This window comes from Rutidosis leptorrhynchoides, chromosome 2, assembly GCF_046630445.1.
Source record: "Rutidosis leptorrhynchoides isolate AG116_Rl617_1_P2 chromosome 2, CSIRO_AGI_Rlap_v1, whole genome shotgun sequence".
Classification (NCBI taxonomy): Eukaryota; Viridiplantae; Streptophyta; class Magnoliopsida; order Asterales; family Asteraceae; genus Rutidosis; species Rutidosis leptorrhynchoides.
Window position 1 is genome coordinate 687,883,243 of NC_092334.1, and position 12,594 is coordinate 687,895,836.

Genomic DNA, 12,594 nt, shown 5'->3' on the forward strand with positions numbered 1-12,594 from the left:
TTCAGTGAATGCACCGAGCAAGACGTTCACCACCTTTTATACGTTCACCACCTGTAACTCGATCAAGACATTTAGCAAATATTGTCGCCGTTGATTTTTCTTTAGAATCATCATCCAGTCGAACAAATACTCCAATTCAAATTTCCGACAATCCATCTTTTGAACCCGATTTCACAACTAAGAAACTGGAGGATATTCAAGGACAATTCCAAGATCCTGAACCACAAACCGTTAAATCAGAGTCCTCTAGTGATTCGTATTCAACGAATTCAATTATGGAAGTAACGGAACCTCTAAGTATGGAAGATCGAATGAGAGCTAAACGCACGGGCCAAGGTCACGCCATTATTAAGCCAGAAGTTAATGCTCCAGATTATGAAATCAAAGGACAAATTCTACATATGGTAACTAATCAGTGCCAATATAGTGGTACGCCAAAAGAAGATCCCAACGAACATCTTCGTACGTTTAAAAGAATTTGTACACTATTCAAAATCCGAGAAGTGGAAGATGAGCAGATCTATCTCATGTTATTTCCCTGGACTTTAAAGGGAGAAGCCAAAGATTGGTTAGAATCGTTACCTGAAGGGGCGATTGACACATGGGATGTCTTAGTTGAAAAATTTCTTCAAAGATTCTTTCCGGCATCTAAAGCCGTGAGACTTCAAGGAGAAATTGTTACGTTCGCGCAAAAGCCAAATGAAACATTATATGAGGCATGGACAAGATTCGGAAGGATGTTGAGAGGATGTCCTCAACATGGTTTAGACACTTATCAAATAGTACAAATATTTTACCAAGGTGTCAACGTTGCTACACGAAAAGACATCGACATAACAGCTGGTGGTTCCATTATGAAGAAAACCGCAACTGAAGCTTACAAAATTATTGATAACACAGCCTCCCACTCTCATGAGTGGCATCAAGAAAAAGATATTTTTCGTTCATCTAAAGCGGCTAGAGCCGATTCTAGCCATGACTTTGATTCCGTTTCCGCAAAAATAGATGCTTTCGAAAGACGAATGGAAAAGATGAATAAAGATATTCACGCAATACGAATCAGTTGTGAGCAATGCGGTGGACCACACTTAATGAAAGACTGTCACATTGAACAAACGATGGAACAACGTGAGAATGTTGTCTACATGAACCAAAGGCTGGAAAATAGTTATCAGAATAATTATCAACCGCCAAGGCCAAACTTCAATCGAAATCAAAACATTCTTTACAATCCAAAAGGACCCGACAATAACTCGTATAACCAACAAGGTCCGAATAACCAACCAACTCAAAACAACACTTTCAATCAACAAAGACCTGGCTTGTATAAACCATCACAACAAACCGAAGAGAAAAAGCGAAATCTAGAAGAAATGATGGCAAAGCTAATGGAATCTCAAACACAATTTATTACATCTCAAACCCAAACGAATGAGAGGTTTGATCAGTCATTAAGAACTCAACAAGCTTCCATTTTGAATCTAGAAAAACACGTAGGTACTCTTGCTAGCATGATAAGTGAGAGGGAACAAGGAAAGCTACCGAGTAATCCTGAAGTAAATCCTCGGAATGAGAATGTTAACATGGTTTCAACAAATTCTGAAAAACCAGCTCCAGAAGATGGGAAGGTTTTAGATGAGAGTAACAATAAAGAATTTACAACACCACCACCACCCGAGTATGTAAAGCCAGTGGTGGAACCATATAAACCACCCATCCCGTTTCCAAGAAAAGGAGTTGAGTATGAGCAAGTAATAGGTAATAAAGTTTGTGATACCTCTGGAAAGAAGAAGAAGAAGAAGAAGAATAAGAAAGTGCAAGAAACAAAAATCATAGAAGTAAACCCGGTAAAGACAGTTCCACCAAAACCTCCACCTAGGTTAGGTGATCCGGGTGAATTTATTGTTCCTTGTCTACTTAGCAATTGTGTCATGTATGATGCACTAGCAGATTTAGGTGCGAGTGTAAGTGTTATGCCTCTTTCATTATATAAGAGATTAGGTGTAGGTAAGTTAACTCCAACGGATATGAGTGTTCGACTCTTTGATCAAACCATTAAGCACCCAGTTGGAATTGCTGACAACCTACCCATTCAAGTAGGTAATTTAACCTTTCTAGTCGAATTCATTATCATTGACATAGAAGAGGACCCAAACATTCCTCTAATTTTAGGTCGACCATTCTTTGCGTCCACCGGGGCGTTATTTGATGTAGGAAATGGAAGAATGACACTTAAAAGTGGTGACAAATCGATCACCTTTATGATTCGAAAGTCTAAATCTCCACCAACCAAAACCGTTGAACCAGTAAAAACAATTGGTAATAACCATGTTGTTTTACCAACTCCAACGGTAGTGCTTAACAATAATAAAACGCCTAAGTGTGGGGAAGATGAAGTAACACCTAATGATGACATGATAACAAAGAACCCCGTTGTTGATACGAAATTAGATAATCCCGTTATTAATAGTTCAATGAAGAAACTTATTAAACGGATTCGCGATGCTAGAACCAAGGGGAACTTTAAGTTATGTAACCGATTAGTATCCAATCTGTCGCCTAAAGAAAAGGCGAAGCTAGTTGAAATTGTGGATATAACACATGAATCCGACCAATGGCTTAAAGAAAAAGTCACGGATATGCAAGTTGATTATGGACCAAGAGAAATTGACGATGAAGCTAATCACAATTTCGACACCACAGCTACCTAAGTGTGGGGAGATTCAAATGTTCTAAAAAGAAAATGTTGTCTAGAATTAGTTGTTCTGTTCTCGTGTAGTTCCGAGAATGGAATCCGATTGGTCTTTTCCGCTAGCAGACACTAAAGAATTAGTTTTCTTCCCCCATTCTGAATTTTTTTTTTGTTTTGTAGGTTTTATATTAAATTAATATGCTTTTTAAAATTTATGTTTTGTGTGTTTTTTTTTAAAAACAAAAATGTACTTTATTTCCTTAAGTTAAAAAAATGATTTCTAAAATTCGTCGTGAGTTGAAGATTAGGTCGTTGAACCAAAATTGCTTTACCCGAGGGCGGGACGAAAAATTTTGTTATCATTATTTTTAGTTTTATTGATTTAAAGTATGCCAAAAAATACTATGTTTTATAAATTTTTGAACGTGGGGTTATATACCAAACTTCAAAAATATGTATATATGTTTGTATTTTATGTTATGTACAAAACATGGTAAAACAGCGCACTTTCAAAGACTAGCATTAAGTTCAGCAAAAGCTAATAATTTTGACGACAATATCAAATGTGAAATAACAACAATATGTTTGCAAACTCGGTATTTTTAATCACTTTTCTACGCTAATCACCCTCATGAATTTATAATTGTAGTCTGATTTCATGCAAATGAGGGCATTGCATGATCTCAAGTGTGGGGAAGGGTTATAAATTCTCTCGGGTTTACGCTTGGTTTATTTGCCAAATTTTGTAAAAATTTGAAAAATTTTCAACTAAACGAATTCAAAATCATGTTTATACATATTTATGAACGATGAAAACTAGGTGTTAATATCGAAATTATCGTTACCTCGAAAAGGACATAAATTGAGAAACAACCCAAAACGCTTAAATTCATTTAAAATGGAATTGAAGAGAATAAAAAGGCAAAGAAAGAAACTAAGTGTGGGGAGAATGTACCAAGTTATTTAATTAAAAAACTATATATCACATGTTTCTGTAAAGTTATTGCAGAGGTGCTTTTGTTTTGGACGATACTAATCAGTTTTACCCGATTTATTATAATACTTTTGAAAGAAAAGATGGATCTACACGATGAATCAATTCCATCATTAAAAGGAAGTAAAGTCTTCCGAAAAAGACACGCGCTTCTTGATTTAGGTCAAGAAGTTGTCATCCAGACCAGCTGTAGGTTGACGAAAAATCTAGAAAAGTCATCTCTAAAATCAGCAGGAAATCCACGGACCTCAGCATTAAACAGGGTCGCCAAGTGGTCAGATTTATCCTAACCATGAGAAGGATTTATCTCGTACAATGGGGGGGCACCGTGCAAATTAGCTGGATAAGACTAATGAATCAGATCCCCAGAAAGGATAATCTCCTTAAAGATCAAAAATCAGCTTTTAAGCCTGATATTACTCAATCCTTGAGATTGACCTTAAAGATTGAGAATTCAAACTCATGGAATTCAATGATATCTAAACTCGAGCTTGAACGAGAAAATATTTTGATCAAAATTACAAACCGATTTGTTTTCTGAAAACCCATTTTCAATGCGTTCATTACCATTGAACGTAAAATCCTGGGAATTCACCTAGAATTCATTAGGTCACCTGAACCAAATCGGGTGTCAACCGTAAGAACGGTGGTTGCATAGCATGGTCGGAGACAAGACCTTGTGCCAGACCAAAAAAATTATAGGATGATCTTTACTATTGCTCCTACCAAGGATAGTTCTAGCATCCGACACGTTAATAAGATCATAATCATTTGCATGTCACGGGACATTGCCTTAACAGTTTCTTGTTCATCGCTTTCCTTTACAACCGGACGGTAGTTTACCGAAAGGTAATATACGGAACAAGTAAACTGGATGTGTGCTTTCCAATACCGGGATAGTAGTGGATAACACGAACCTAAAAGTTTTTAGCCAAAATATTGATCCACAAATAAATTTTGCAACACCGATGGTGGATCAAATCAGAAAACTTATCTAGGGTAAAATCTAGATTGAATTTTCAAAAGATCAAATGTTTTCATAAAGATCCAATTTCCTTAAGGATCTACATTTTTATAGTCATGTGGGACTGTAAACCGCCTTTCAAATGTGCACTTTGCTTTGGAAACCGAAAGTAAATCGGCTATTTGATTGCAAGTGTCGTTGACCTGAACCCGAGGCAACTGTGGATGGCACAACCACCTTCAACCATGGTTCTATCGTTACTATCATTGTTTATACCGCTCTATCAAAATCACTGATGTACAAAGTGTGAAGAATAAAGAAGTGATTCGTGTGATTTGTATTATCTTATTTCAAGACTGTATTGCTTGAGGACAAGCAACGCTCAAGTGTGGGGATATTGATAAGGCTAAAAAGGAACATATATTTCATAGCATTATCCCTCAAGAAAGACAAGATTTTAGTTGCAATTGTTCTATTTTCAAGTAATATTTGTTTATATTAAATAAGTGCGAAGACAAAAGGCAGATTCGACGAATTGAAGACACAAAGGTCCGAAAAGCTAAAAAGTACAAGATACAATTAAAGTGGTTCAATTTATTGATGAGAAACGTCTAAAAATGACAAGAGTACAAGTTACAAAACGCAAAGTACAAGATATTAAATTATACGAAAGGACGTTCGAAAATCCGGAACCGGTACCCGAGCCAACTCTCAACGCTCGACGCAACGATGTAAAAAGTACAAGTCAACTATGCACAAGAATATAATATAATATTTAAATAATTCATAATAAGAATAATATTAAATAATAAAAATTTGTTAATTGAGCATAGTTCAGGGGTCATAAGTGAAAATTTCAATTTATCATTTGCCTATAAAAGGCCATCTAAATCGATGATTTAGATACACCTTTTTCTATCTTTTTCTTATTTATCAATATCAATTATCAATATCTATATTCTATATCTCTATCATAATGTTAACTTAATAAGATATAACAATAATCTTAATTTTAATTTTAAATTATGATAATAATAAGATTTATGATAGAGATCGTTTGAGTGTGTAAGTCGAAATTCTGTCCGTGTAACGCTACGCTATTTTTAATCATTGTAAGTTATGTTCAACCTTTTTACATTAATGTATCGTAACTAAGTTATTATTATGCTTATTTGAGCCGAAGTAATCGTGATGTTGGGCTAAAATATTAAGAAGGGGTTATTGAACTTTGGACCATAATTAAGGTTTGGGCAAAAGACCGACACTTGTGGAAATTGAACTATTGACTATTAATAGATGGGGGGTATTGTCTAATTGAGTGACAACTCATTGGAGTCTGTCGAACCTATCTTCAAATTAATTAACCTAATAATTAATAATGATTATGGTTGTCCTATTTAGTGATGTTCATATGGAATCTGTTATAATCATTTAATTAATCAATTGGGTTGGGTAATTGATTATTCATTCTGATCAAGTGGATGAATTAATATTCATAAACTAATTAAAACAGGGGTGGATTACATACAGTGATAACTGGTGTAATTGTTGACAGAAGTGATAACTGCGTCACAGTTTAAATCCTTAATCAGTTGGAATATTTGACTTCGGGTATAAGGGTAATTTGACGAGGATACTCGCACTTTATTTTTATGACCGATGGACTATTATGGACAAAAACCAGATAGACGTATCAAATAAACCAGGACAAAGGACAATTAACCCATGGTAATAAATTAAAATCAACACGTCAAACATCATGATTACGGAAGTTTAAATAAGCATATTTCTTTTATTATATTTCTCATCGTATCTTTATTTACTGTCATTTTATTACTCGCAATTTTATTTACTGTCATTTTATTTATTGTCATTATTTTACGCACTTTAATTATCGTCATTTATCTTTACGCTTAAAATATAGAATCGACAAACCGGTCATTAAACGGTAAAACCCCCCTTTTATAATAATATTACTACTTATATAATTATATATATTTTGTATAAATATAGTTAAAAATATAGTAAGTATCACCAGCTCCCTGTGGAACGAACCGGACTTACTAAAAACTACACTACTCTACGATTAGGTACACTGCCTATAGTGTTGTAGCAAGGTTTAGGTATATCCCATCCGTAAATTAATAAAACTTGTGTCATATTTTGTAGTATTTTGTATTAAAAATAATACTATTTCGTACCCTCACGCTACTTCATCAGACGGCTTTGGAGAACACGGTGCGAAGGTTACAAACACCAGCAGCAGCACCAGCAGCATAACCAGTACCGTTAACAACATCAACCTCGCAATCTTCAGTACCAGTAGCATCATCGACGTCAACGACATCATCAGCATCAACACCAACCGTATCATTACCACCACCAACAATCACATCCGCACCACGTACCTCAACATCATCATCTGAACTTCGAATATGATCTTTGTTCTACATATCATTCTACACCGATTACCTCTTCTTTACGTATCGTTCTTCGTTCGACATGACGATTATGTAATCTCTAATGTTTTGGAGATTATGTAATCTAGTAATAACGATAAATCAAATGAGTTGAATATTTTATTGACTCATTAAATTCATAGTTACCTCCGAAGAAAATATATATGCAAATATATTTTCATAAAGATTGTAATTAAAAATTTCATTCGTACAAACTGTTAATGATGAAAATATTTTAACGGGTGGGTAGTACCCAAGGAATATTTAGAATTCACATTAACAAGTTACACTGTACATTCTTCGAATCTGATTCAACGATCATTTATTATCCTACTTACAATTACCGATATACGTATCCGTTCACCCCAGATTAACCATTTCCATTTAAATTTCATATTTGGATTTTTACCTATCCGAATCCAACAAGTGGCATAATGAAGAAACATTGGCAAAATAAAAATTGTTAGAAACAGATGAATTAATTAATTGAAATTGTGATAGGATTACACGCTAACTGTTCTGGCTAACTGTTTCCAGCTAACTGATTAATATTTAATTTATCGCAATTTACATTCTTGCAATTTTAATTTCTGTACTTTACATACCGTCGGGACACATGTACAACAACACGTCGGATTAATTCTGAGACAACACGTTGTATAATGGGTCATGATATATATTTATTTATTTTACGCATTTTAAATAACGGGACACGTATACAAGGTTTCGACTTATCATATTGATCCATCTATATATATATTTCGGAACAACCATAGACACTCTATATGTGAAGGTGGGAGTTGGCTATACAGGGTCGGAGTTGATTCCAAAATATATATATACTTTGAGTTGTGATCGACACCGAGACCAGTACACGGGTCACGATACGTATTAAGTAATTCGAATATTATATATTTAGTTCATATATGAATTTATTGAACCATTGGACAATCGAACTATTGGACTGCTAACTTTGGACAATTAAAAATGAGTTAAAATGATGATTATTACATATGAAACTAAACAATCCTTCAAGTTTGCCACTTGATTCTATTTTAAACCTCATTTGTATCTTGACGATTACAATTCGCATTCACAACTTTTCATGATTCTTGAAAACATCTCGATCGAGAAGTTCAACCAGCCGTACCTCGTCTACGGAATAAAGATTTATGCATACAGTTATGCACCTAAAAATTTTTGAACTCGAAGTTATAGTTAAAACGTATCCGCATCGAATTCCTTATCATCCATTAGCAAAAACAATCACGCGATTCCTTTTCAATTAACTAATTTTGTCACAGCTCCACTTCGATATCTCAGTAAGACTACTCTTATTACAATCTCGATATATATATATACGTTGTTCTTTCGCCATCGTTACCGGAGAACCTTTTATATTCCATCATATTACCATCAGCGTTTAATCATCTAAAAATACAATTCTCCTTAAACCATCTTGGTTTGATAACCAATGACCCAGATCCGATAACTTTGAAAATACTGACGAAGCAGCATGTTGTAGAAGGTCTTAATGACCAAATGTTGATGATAAAAGAAGGAAGTGTTAGGAACGCTCGATAGAAAATTGGTACTGAAAACCGGATTGAACAAACCATGAAGGAGACTCTGAACAAGTTACAAGGACTAAACTTGTACATAAAGAATTATGACGATTCTGTAGCAAACACCTTGCTTCTGAATCTAAACCCTTACGGGTCAATCTTCATCATCATCCTTCGACATTAGAAATTCCAAGATATTATCATATCTTTCATTATAAATATCCTCAATATTTCTGAAGATATTTTCACCACTATCCTTATCTGAAATCATTTATCTCTCTGTAATATCTGCGTTACAATATAAAGGAAACTGTGTTAGTTTCTAAATCCTTCAAGTTTAAAATAGGAATGTTCTGAAGCAGTGTTGGGAACTGATGCATGAACTAGTATAATATAATGAAACTTGATCAACTTCATTATATTACAGTAAGTCATGTTAAGTTTCTAATGGAATATGATGATTCACAGTACCGTCATCATGTGCCATGTTACACGACTTTTACATTCTATCCAATTCCGAAACATATTAAGAACAAATCATCTTGATAGTTCTATTTTCCTGGATATTCTGGTAATTTGAAAAATCAAAATCGTGCCATTACCATTCCTTTCTTAGAGCATTAGCTATGTTCATTCCGAATTTTATACCTACGAATTTCGAACTATTGATCGCTTGACTCAAGGACTGGAAGAAGAAACGAAGGGACAAAGTCCCAAAATAGAAATTGGGGTATAGATTACAGCAAATAGGAGAGAGTATTAACTATGGATGACAATGATTATGGAAAACAGAAGCAGGAGCATCGAAATATAAGGAAAGATATCAAACCCAATAACCACCCAGAAACTACAAACCGTGTGTATCAATACGTATGGCGACGTAAAGACACGGGAGAATTAGAAACATTATAATTCCAAGAAAATCATAAAAGTGAATAGATTCTTCTAGCGGTAGATGAAAGAGAAGAATGAAAGATATGAAAGTTAGAAGTATAACAAAAATCAGAACGGGATGAAGCATTTTAAAGGATACCTTAAGGTATGAATTAGAGGAGGAAGAGTAAGAGATGTGAGGTATGGAAGTAAGAAAGGGAAGGAGGTGGATTTATAGTGAAATATCCGACAAAGAAATCGAAACAGATTATCGCATTAAATCAAAGGAGATCCTGTTTTCTAAATCATCGAAGAACCAAATCTTATTACATAATATTTTCTTTAAATCCCTTAAATTCTGGAAATCAATCCTAATCTCAACATCGGTTAAAACAATTCTATATTCACTCATTTCATTCTTTTGTGATAGCTTCACTCGTGCGCTTCACATGACCGAATCGTTTTATCCATATCTTCCAATAATGATAAAACTCTATTAATACCTCATATTCATCATGAAAACATTCCTATTGTTATTTATGACAACCTCTACCAAATTTCGGGACGAAATTTCTTTAACGGGTGGGTACTGTATCGTTTTACACTTATAAGATTAATATTTACATAAATTAAAACTTACCAACATGATAAGCAATCTAAATTGTTGAGATTTATGATTTTGAAAAGAGTTTTACATAACGTTTAACCGTCTAGTTTGACCGATGATATCACGAACTATACAATATATGTTAATTATACGTTTGTGTATATATATGTATATATACATATTTAACATGATTTAAGGATGTTTAAATATCTCATTTTGTATTAATAACAATAAGTTATAAGTATATTTTGAAACTACTAACTTAAGCTTTCAAAACGATAACTATACGTAACGTTATTTGACATAAATACTTACGACCTATAATGTTTATACATATATCGTATATATAATGTATTTAATCACTTTTAAAGACTTAAATACATAAAACAATATAAGTATATTCACAAAAGATAGCTATATTTGAATCCTCATTCCATTTTTCACAAAATTTCTATACGTATATCTAGAGTATATGTACTCGTATCATACCTAGCTTCTATACGTATTTACTATTGGTATATACACATCAAATCACCACCAACCAGCCCTTGTTCATGCCTTATGTATAAGGTAACTACTTTTGTTATTTAGTATGACAATTTCACATGATTAAAAGATCTTTTCACAAAATTACAAATTTATACACCTTTTACACCACCATAAATACATGCATCCATTTTCAATTTTTGGAACATCATTTCTCTAGCTAAACACACACACTTACTAGCCTCATGTCTCTCTAAGAACTCCAGCAAAAATCCTCTCAAGAATCACCTTAAACACCACCATAAAAAGATCAACAAAAACACTACAAAAATACAACTTTCAATTCAAGTTTATGTCTTAAGTTGCTTCCAATCTTTCATCCAATTTCATCACTCTTTTGGTTCTAGGTTTTTACTCCTCTTTTACAGCAATCTTGTCCAAGTAACTTGAGGTAGTAACTTTGTTCATAACCTTATTCGATTCATATATATATAGCTATCTTATTGTATGGTATACAATTTTAACAACAAAAACATAGTTTGAATGATTTCAAACTTGTTTGCAAACTAAATAGATCCTTCTAACTTAACTTTTAAAATACTTCAAGACCTGTAATATAACTTAAATATATGCTAATTTAACAAGGTATAACTTGGTTTTTCAAAGAATACCTTAAAAAAAACTGTTTTTATGACGTCGGAGTGCAACCGGGGGCTGTTTTGGGTTGGATAATTAAAAACCATCTTGAACTTTGAATTGGAGGTTTATATTCTGGAAAAATGATATTTCTTATGAATATGTTAACACATAAAAATTTCATGATTTAATTCATAGTATAAGTATTTTTAGAAAAATGGTCATTAAATGATGTTTTTGTAACAAAAATGATTAACTTCATAAGTTTCACCAAAATTTGACTTATGACCTATGATTTTGAATACAAACTAAGGTATTTACAGTTCATATTCTTAAAGAGGGACTCGATCCAAGGAAGTGGAAAGTTGAATCAACGAAAACGGAGTTGTAACGAAGAAATTATGACCAAAACAAAATCGGATATCCAAGACTAGTTTAGCCACGAAAATAATTGGAGAAAATTAAATAAATCACATCTTCCTAAAGTAACATGATATTTTATACATATGTACTCATAATTTAATTTTATATGGTTCAGGATCACCCGTAAACAATACGAGAAGATTAATCATAAGATCCCATGATTGTACGCAACACGTCATTTGACAACACCGGTACTTTATGTACGCAACACGTCATTTGACAACACCGGTACCATGAGTCAAGATTAATCTCGACCAATACATATACGATGGGGGTTTTATTTATTTCATTGGGGGTTTATTAAACAACTAAATATGAAATATTAAAATTGAATTACTAACATCGGACTGCTAACTACGGACTAAGGAATTATTAAAAGTATTAAAAGTATTATAAGTATATATATGTGACGATTGTTTAAAAAGAAAAGGTATTGATATATTATATATGGATAGGTTCGTGATATCAATCGGAGACCAAGTCGAAATTACATATCTTCAAGACAAAAGTGAGTATATAGTCCCACTTTTAAACTCTAAATATTTCGGGATGAGAATACATGTATTTTATGTTTTACGCTATGGACACAAGTAACTGAAAAATATATTCTACGTTGAGTTGTACCACTGGCATACTTCCCTGTAGCTTGGTAACTAATATTTACAGCGGTATTGTAAACGCGAATCCTGTTGATAGATCTATCGGGCCTGACAACCCCAACCGAACTGGACGACCAGTATTTAACGGTTGCACAGTACTTCGTTTCGTGACTACACCTTGGTACGGTGTAGTAAGATTTCATAATAAAGGTAATATGCGACGTGATTAAATGTTAAGTATGGTTACCAAGTGCTCAACCACTTAGAATATTTTTATTAAAATGTTTATATATGAA

The 12,594-nt window shown here is 33.4% G+C and overlaps 1 non-coding gene across 1 annotated transcript; it reads right to left on the reverse strand.

Moving 5' to 3' along the window:
* Window positions 1-659: 659 nt before the first annotated feature.
* On the reverse strand, window positions 660-766 carry LOC139894975 (small nucleolar RNA R71). The gene has a single exon (XR_011775447.1). It is a non-coding gene; the product is annotated as a small nucleolar RNA R71 (small nucleolar RNA).
* Between the last annotated feature and the right edge of the window lie 11,828 nt (window positions 767-12,594).